General features: G+C 40.4%; 1 protein-coding gene across 1 annotated transcript in view; it reads left to right on the top strand.

Annotated features, from left to right (window-relative positions):
- The first annotated feature begins 1,202 nt into the window (after window positions 1-1,202).
- Window positions 1,203-9,369, top strand: part of SGSM3 (small G protein signaling modulator 3) — a 27,335-nt gene continuing 19,168 nt past the window's right edge. The window contains exons 1-2 of the mRNA XM_053407247.1: window positions 1,203-1,295; window positions 8,092-8,193. The gene's annotated coding sequence lies outside the window, so the exon portion shown is untranslated. The remainder of the gene's footprint in view (window positions 1,296-8,091; window positions 8,194-9,369) is intronic.

The raw sequence follows: 9,369 nt of genomic DNA, 5'->3' as shown, positions 1-9,369 counted from the left end.
AGAACATAAAGAGAGCCCTGCTGTTTCAGACCAAAGACTTCTTTGGAACAGCATCATGCTTCCCTCACTGGCTGAGTAGTTGCCCCTGGGAAGCCCACAAGCAGGACATGAGCACAATAGTCCTCTTTCCTGCTCATGAGCCCCAGCAATTGGCAGGCAGACTAGATTCCTGCGTTGTAAACAGATCCCCTCATCTTCAGATCCCATCACATGACACGAGAACTAAAGTTGTGGGAAACACTAGTATGCAATCTTGGACTATACAGAGAGTGGCTACATTGCAGGGCTGTTGTAAATCAGCAGGTCAGCCTCAGCACCACCTCCAACTTGCTATTTTAAGAGCATGCTGCATAACAGTGTGAGCTGCCCCAATTTGCAGCATGAGGATCAACAATAGATCACATTGCAAGGGATGTGGAGAGCCACCCTCTCTCAGCAACCCACTTGCAATATAGGGATTTGCATTTTCAGCCCAGTCTTTTTATAATCATAATAAAAAGTTTAATGCTGTTGTTGTTGCTATTTATTTTTGAAACGCCTTTCATATGTGTGCATTCTACAACCATAAAGTAAAACAACTAAAATAGGTTTAATAACAATACAAATATCAACCTAAAGAAAAATTAACCCAGCTGGGAAAGCTTGTCCAAACAAGGGTGTCTTCCGCTGTTTCAGAAAACGAAAAGTAGCAGGCATGTCTCTTAGGGATGCTGTTTCAACAAGATGGGCAGCCGCACTCAAAAGCCCTGCTTTGGGGTGCAATGGAGCAGGCTTATAATTTAGGAAATCCAGGGAGAAGCAATAGCTGCTGTATTATTTTATCATATTAATTTCGGACAAAATAAGAACAGAATTGGAAAACAAAATGAACGCCATTCTTGATTATATATTTTCTCCCTTTGGGTGGAGGGCACCGGACAGAGTGAGCTGCACAGTCACAGTTTAAACGCGGAAATCCTGGATTTTTCCATAGTTCTTTAAGGGCAGCCGTCAGTTTTACCCCGCTGACAAGTAGTCCCGTTTTTAAAACAATAAGATCGGCTGCAATCCTAACCGTCTCTTCTCGGAAATAAGCCCTGCTAAATTCAAGGAGTTGCCCCAGGCAAGTGGCTCAGGACTGCAGGCGGCAGCAGAGTCGAAGATTCTAGCGACTACAGTTCCCGTGATGCTCTGCGGCGTCGGCGTCACGGTCGTGGAGGGGCTTCTGTTGCTGCGCATGCGTCGTGGGTTCGGTAGGCGCTGACGGGAACTAGATGCGGGGAAGAAGTGGGGGAAGGCTGAAGCCGTGGACGAAGGTGAGCGCCTGGAGTCCGTATGGATGGGCGGGCGGGCGGGCAGGCAAGAGGGACGGGTTGCTGGTGGGTGGAGACAAGAGGGGAGCAGGCAAGGGGGTTCGCGTGGAGAGAGGAGGAGGAAACAGCAGCAGGCGGGGACCCCCGAGAACACGCGTCCTGTTTGCGTGTGTGGACGGACGGAGTGGCTGAGGGTCAGCCTCCCCCCGTGTGGCCGACTGAGGGCCGGAGCCTTAAAAGAATTGCCCCTCCCCCCCAAGCCCAGGTGAAGGCAGGTGGAAGAGAGGTGGCCATAAATCAGGTGGGGGGGCGCTGACGGGTCACATGACGTAGATCTGGTTTGGGGAGGCGGTTAGGGATCCCCGCACCTTTCGCCTTTCCTTCCCCCCCGCGAAATTAAGGTCTTGTTCTTGGGCTGGCCGTGAGGGAAACGCTGCCACTGTAGTAGGAGAGACACTGTTTCGGTGAAGCAAAGCAGTCATGCCTGATAGCAGACCATCTGGTCTAAATGGAAGCCGGCAGAGAGGGTGTCAGCGTTATATCTGTTTCTTCCTCTTCCAAAACTCAACAGGCTAAGAAGGTGGTCACCAAGGTCTGGACTAGTTTATCCTTTATTGTTGAGGCTCACATGTCTTGTCATGCCTTTGTGATGGCCAACTAAAATTCACCAAGTAGCCAGCAAGCCTTTGCATTCTCCAGAAAAAGTGTTCTTCAGGCTAGCTTTTACCCAAAGTGGACAAGGAAAACGGTGTGAGGGGGGTGGGAAAGACATTATTTTAAAAGCCCCCAAATCTGCAGTTTGTAAGATGGTCAGGAAGGGCTATGCATGTTTAATTAGATTAGAATGTGTTTTTCAGCTAGGACTTTCTAATCTAATTAAACTCTGAATAATGTTATTAAACTACAATGGATTTTGGATTCCCCCTCCACAGATCAACAGAGCAATCCATAGGTAAGGGGGGGAAAGACAGTTAAATGTATGACCAGCTATAAATAGGTAACCCAATTTTCCTACTATTGACTTCTTATGTTATCAGTGTATTATACATGCTTCACTTTTGCCCTGCTCCTTTAAATAAGTGTGTGCTAACTAGTTTGTATTATTGAGAATATTATGTAGAGGAGACTAGAGTGATATTTTGTATGGGATACCTTTAAACAGAAATGGATTTTTAGCATTTCATAAGGGAAATATCTGCTGTTGTAACAAGGGCACATGTAACCTAGAATAATTCTATTGCATTCACACATGTCCCACTTGATGGCACTGTCAGGTGTCGCTTGACATAGAACATCCTGTGCAGTGCTTTTCTCTTCCCTCTAATTATCTCTCCCCTGTTTCTGAAGCTTTTGTGTCCATCTATTAATACTTTCCTCTTCTAACATGTTTATATCCTATCCAATTTTTCTAGAAGGGTGTATGGAGAAACAAGGTTTCAATGAATACAACAGTCCCTACAGCAAAATCTTCTATTCCTTTACCACGGTACTGTGCACAGGGCTGTCCCAAATGCATATGCGGGTCAGTGTGTACTGGTGCTTTGAGGCAGGTTTTGTTTTGTCTTCCCCTCTCCCAACCAAATTCCTGCTTGTGCATAACTACTTTGCTTGCCTAGGCTTTCCTCCCTTTTTGTGCCCTCCATTCACTATAATGACACTCTGGGATATCACTAATCCTATTATAAGTATGTAGCTTGAGGTTTAGAACTTGCCAGAATTGTACCCACATTATGAATTCTAATCAGTCTACTGGAAGAAGAAAAATCCAGATCAAGGATATTGAATCTCAGAAGCTGTTGCTTCATCTGAGTTTCATTATCTTAAGTTACACTGATTACCTAAACTAATGCCAGGTGCTGTTGTAGATGGCAGTTTCATTTTATTAAAAGGGTATGCTCCTTCATCTGGAGTGATACCAGTATTTTTCAATATTTCATTGAAAGATTAATTGTTGTGCTTTGATGACTCACAGGACCACACTGCAGTTTTCTGACTCATTTCCCCCCCTCAAAGCATTCATGATTAGATTTGTTTGTTTGTTTCCTTGCATGTTCCCTGTTCATTTTTTGTTTCCCTTTCTTTCAACTTTTCTAGTTCTCAGTCCTGTAATGTGATCTGTTTTCTCCTTTGAAGTAGCTGATTTCTTGCAAGTGACCAAATCATGTGATCTTTCAGTTCTAACAGACCGACCCTATGCCTGTTTATCCAGTAATAAGTCCTAGTGAGTTCAGCTGGACTTGCTGTTAAATTAACTATCATAACAGCTGTTCTTTATTCTGTGTGACTTACTTCCAAGTAAATGTAGACTTGCTATGCTACATACAGTTAGGCTGCAGTCCTAATCCCACTTAAATGGGAGTATGCCCTACTAAATTCAATTGTACTTACTTCTGAGTAGACCTGGTTAGGTTTGGGACTAAGCTTATAGAACCCAATAGGATTTATTTTTGAGTAACCATGCATGGAAGTGTTCTGTATTGATGTATTCCTTGCCGTAAGAGCTGCTTACGATAGAATATAGTGTTGTGCACTCTCACAATGCAACTTGCCCTTCCTCTTTTCTCCACTGCGCCCCCTACACTAAACTGCTCTGGAGGGTTAAGGGATGCTCTTAAGCAGATTTGGAACTCATAGTGGACTGCAGGGGCAATGGGAGGAAGGGGAGGTGTCTCTTGGCACAAGTGAAGTTTGTTCCACTTGTACATGCACAACATTGGGCTCAACTCTGTGCCTTGGATAAGGGTTAATTTCAGGGGTTCCTAGAATTAGAATAAACATAGGCTTTTATAAAAGCCTTCCTTAAGTAAGAAAACTAGAGAAGTGAAAACGCATTGGAGTCTGAGGGACACAAACGTCTGAGTTTATATTAGAAAGTTCTTCTGAAGTGGTATATTTTTGGTATTTCCAAAATACCAAGGGTAGTTGATTTTCAGCAATTGCTGTAGTTTCTTTTGATTACAGAATTACAACTTTCTGTTTAATTATCCCGTTTTGCTTTGCAACAGTCTATTGTAGTGATGTGTGAGGCAATATATTATTGTCCAGGTAACAAGGCAAAAAGTAATGTAATGTTTGGGACTGAACATCCATGAGTCATTGAAGGTGCCAGGAGTTAGGGATGTTTGACTTTCAGCATTTCTCACATGGGGACGTGTTACATGTGGGATTCTGTAGAGTTAAATATGAAAACATGTTCAGCAATCCACATTGGTTGTGTCCCTTTAAAACTGCATACAAAATCCCTTATGCACTGTAACTAGCATGTTGCTTTAATAAACCCTCAGGAAAAAATATTCATTTAACAAATCAAACCACAACAGATGTTCTCCTGATCTTACCCTTACCTCTCTTATCTGTTACTGCCCTGTTGCAGGTGTGTATGCTTTACCTAGAATTGGCATTAATTCTTCAAGTTAATATTTAATTTCTGAATGGGGCGGAGCTCTTCTTAGCTTCTACTAAACAATAGAGAAGTAGACATTCATGACAGATGGGATAAGAATAGGTATAAGGAGTGGCCTTAACACTTCCTTCAGTTGACATAACCTTTCCTTTTTCACCATGCTACGTAGCTTGAGTTTTTACAAATTCCACGTGTCATGTTGAACAACTTTTATTGTTTGCATGGGCCTAGCTCACTCTAGGAAACACCTAAGACTGAGGGCTATTAAAATGTTAATCTATAGTGAATCAGTTGCTTCCCTCTCATGTCTATATTTTAATACCTTTTTAAGATCTATATAAGGTATTTTTAAGGAAATATTTCATATTTCTTTTTTTAAAAAAACTTACTATCCTTAAATCATCTAATAAACTAACTGGAAAATTACATAAAATGGCTACAAAATCTAAACAACCACCAGCTTTATAACATCAATAGTTTTTGCTTTCACAAACATTGTTCGTGTTCTGGTACCCCTGGCATCAGGCAAATTAGTTGTGACTTTATTTCTGTATTTATTGCTCTATTACTAATGTGTTTTATATGTTTGTCTTGGCCATTCTTTCACTAACATTTTTTGGTCACATTTACAAATGTTTGCAAGAATTTTGGATTCTGCTAATAAATTGTCAAGCATTGCTCTTTTAAAAAAATAAAATTTCTTCAATTCTTCAGCAAAATAACCTCTATAGTAAACTCCAAAACATATCTTATACATTCCTTGATAACTCCTGGAAGATATTTCTAATATATTGTATTACTGTGTCACCAAATATATAAGAATTCTGCTAGTATGCAGCGCTAATTTTGTTGCCTTCTAGGATCTCCCCTCCCGCATTCTGAAAGTGTAGCAAGAATGAAAGAACTTAATCTTTGGTACTCTTTGCTTAAAATGTGTCTCGAAGTTCTCTTGATTGAAAGGTACTCATCACATGACAGGGCCTTGTCGGCAGTCTCTGTAGGCAGAGTACTTGCTGGAGCCCTTGTAATGCCACTTGTTATTCTTTGTTTAATAAACAACGTTGGTTTACCTTGGGTTTACCTCTTGGTTAAATAATATGTTTATAGCAGTAGTGCAGACTAATTATGAGTTGCTCTGGGCTCTTGTTCACCTGAATAAAATGTCATTGCAGAAGTGCATTTAGGTATGTGATGGCGCTTAAATAAGTAGGAACACATTGGGTAATAAATAACCAACTAAGTCATATTTATGTAGACCTAAACTGAGTGATTATCACTAACATTGGATATCACCTGTTGACATGTCCAGCCATGTGAAGGATATTTAATGGAGTGACCTGATATTTATCTTTGTAGAGAGTTGAGATAACATTAATGTTGTTCCTTTGTTTTTTCAGCTCAGAAAAGCAGCACTAAATATTTAATAGACTTATGAAAACCATCAATTTTTTTTGACAGGTAGAAGCTTAATAGAACAGCTCTGCTTGAGAAAGGAGTTTAGTTTAGTATAAGACTGACACCCTTGTTCTATAAACCCTAGATCTCTGGCTTGGTTCCCATAACATAGTGCCCTCCTTCCTTGCATCCCAATTTATGGCCCCTTTCTGGTCACCAGGTGTGATTCATCCACCCTCTTTTGCAACTTTCCTTTAGCAGTGCTGTGTTTGCCTGCATCTCTTCCTCTTTGTCAGGTCTTGAAAGCAGTTGCTAAGGAATGCTCCATAGCAACCAAAGGCAGGAAAAACCTGCCCACCTAGTTCAGTTTATTTAATATTCATCTATTTATGAATAAGTTTAGTGAGCTGTGCAGGGGTGGGAGGGAATAGGTAGGAGGAGTGGGCTGGTGATCACGCAACACATTAGACATGGCTGCCTATTATTTGAGAGGAGAAAGAAATTCTCACATAACTGCCTTTATTACCTTATTCTGAAAAGGACCTTGGCAATATGACTTTCTCCAATACATATTGTCTTTCACATTCCATGTTGGAGTACTCTTGTCTGTGACAATGAATTTGTTAGCAATCCTAACCCCACAAACCTGGGAGTAAGCCTCATTGAATTCTGTAAGACTTACTTCTGAGTAGACATCTGAGTATTGTATCTATTTCGATACACTATCCTCTGCAAAAGTTACAGGGCAGTTTATAACAGGCAAATTGATAACGCAATGCATAAAATCCATAAAATAACACAATCCACATAAGCACATAACAAATCACTGTAGTGCAATTGCTAATAGCAGCAGCAATCAGGTCCTTCCCTCTTCAGGCACCTGCTTAAAAAGGTGCAGCTGAACTATCTGCCAAAGGTGAGGCCAAATGCACCTTGAAAGGGAGGGAGCTCAACATAAAAGGAGCTGCCACTGCAAATGCCATTTTCCACATACCTCGTCCTGAGAAGAGACCACCACAAGGACTCATCTGCTGATCTTGAAACATGGGGAAGCTATTATTCAAAGAAGGCATTCTTGCAGATATCTGTGTCCCAAGCTGTTTAGAGCTTGCCTGGTGCCCTCATTACATATCTTTAGGTGCCAGGCAAAAACATATCTCTATAACCAGGCCATTGGCTGATTAACATTCCATGGCCTTTTAAATGTGTGTGTGGGATGGGGATTATGGATTTGTTGTTTGGTTTTTGTTTTATTATGTATTTTGCGCTCTCATTTTGATTTTCTATGCTATGATCTTCAGATGAAAGGCAGTAAACAAATTTTAGTAATAATGATAAGAGATCTTCATAGGAGTGAAAAAGTGTCTCTGTATATGAATTAGGACTGAGCCAAAAATTTCCATCCAACATTGGTTTAATTTTCTGCAGGTTTTTTAAAAAACTTTTTAAATGATGTTTCCGACAGTCACCTCAAAACTTTAGATAGTTTTCTTCCATGTTCTAGATACTGCTCAGAAACCATGCAGGCAGCCCCAAAATGCAGCAGAGACAGGGATTAGTAGAATGCTGCAAAATTGATTTATGAACATGATAGTCTAGGCAGCCTTGGACTACCATATTATTTATAATAATAATTTATGTAGTTCTTTTAACATATTGGGTGCTCTAGAATTTTTTTCTCATTCTTGCCTTGGAATAGTTCCTTGAGATTTCCTGGTATGAAAAATGGGAATCAAGCCCACCATACAAATCCCTTAGTGACCAAGAGGTCTTCCAGTGTAGCAACATTTTGATATTGTATTCAAGTTGTGAGGAAATGCAACTTCTCAAGAAAGTTGTTTTCACTTCTTGCTGCTACTCAGAGTGAAAGTGACAGGTGAGAAAACTGTATTGAGAAAGTGTGTTCAAGTATTGAGAAACTTGAACAGGTTTTCAAATTTAGAAACAAAATAATTGTCACTGCTCATATTTGTGAAGGTCTGTTTGACTTCTTTCTTGCAGTAGCCTCCAACGTGGAGATTCTGAACCATTTCAGTCCCGGCAATGTCTGCTTTTGCTTGGGAAAAGCAACAAGCAGTGAACCTCTGAGGCCTACTGTGTCAGGTTTGTATTTATATTTGATAGTAAACACCAGTAATGGGGAACTGTTGGCCCCCCAGGTGATGTAGGACTGCACCTCCCATAATTCCTAGCCATTGGTTGCAACTGTTGGGCGCTGAAGTCCAGCAGTGTATGGAGGGCCACAGGTTTCCACCCCTGGCATATACCAACTACTAGCTGTCAAGGGAAACCTGTGTAGGGGACATCATGTATTATTTTTACAGAGACAGTCAATGGTGTTAACATTTCTCTGGAAAGGTTGGAGTTGAAAATCTGAAGGCAGCTCTGTATCAGGGAATTTTTAATGTCTAATGTTTTACATTTTTTGTGTGCTGTAAGCCACCCAGAATGGCTGGGGAGACCCAGACAGATGGGCGGGATGATAGTATTATTATTATTATTATTATTATTATTATTATTATTATTAAGAAATGGACATACAGTGTCATGGTGACTCCCTTAGCTAGACTTGTGTAGCTGAATCGTTAAATTAAATGCTACCATATCCTGCTTGTCGATACTTCCGTCTTCATGCTTTAATTATAGGAAGCTATACTCCTTCTGTTACTTTTAATTTAAAGTTTAACATTTAGACCTGCCCCATAATGCTGGAAAACTACACCAGTGTCAGTTTAAGTGCTAGGACAAACATATACATGTAGGCCCTGCTATCTGTACACTTGCTATCTTAAAATCACTTATCTGTATATAAAGAATTATGCCCAAACTTCATTATATGCACTCCAGATTCAGATATCTGAACATTTGGCTTCCTTATTTCCTTGTTTGTGCTTTGCTGTCTGGAGGCAGCCTTTTCAGACAGAAACCATGGACAGAGGGAGATGGAAGCAGGAGAGATTGGATAAATTAGTTTGTTTTTATTTGTCTCTCTTTTGCTGATGGACTGCAGCCATTTCAGGAAGAAACCATGGAGAGATGGGGGAAGGAGATCATATACATCCTGCATTAGAAATATTTCAAAAAAAAATATTAAGATTATAATTTGGAAGACAATTGGACTTTTTTATTTTAGTTTTTTGATTTGATTTGATATCTTAATTAGATGTTCTTATTGGAAAATTAATAAACGCTTTAAAAATATATATTCCCAAAAGAAATAATGTAAATCGTGGACTTGTTATGCGAACTCTCGCCTAACAAACGGTTTCCCGGGAACAC

This window comes from Podarcis raffonei, chromosome 10 (assembly GCF_027172205.1).
Source record: "Podarcis raffonei isolate rPodRaf1 chromosome 10, rPodRaf1.pri, whole genome shotgun sequence".
In the NCBI taxonomy this organism is placed as follows: Eukaryota; Metazoa; Chordata; class Lepidosauria; order Squamata; family Lacertidae; genus Podarcis; species Podarcis raffonei.
Note: the sequence above shows the minus strand (reverse complement) of the source record. Positions and strands in the feature narration are given on the sequence as shown.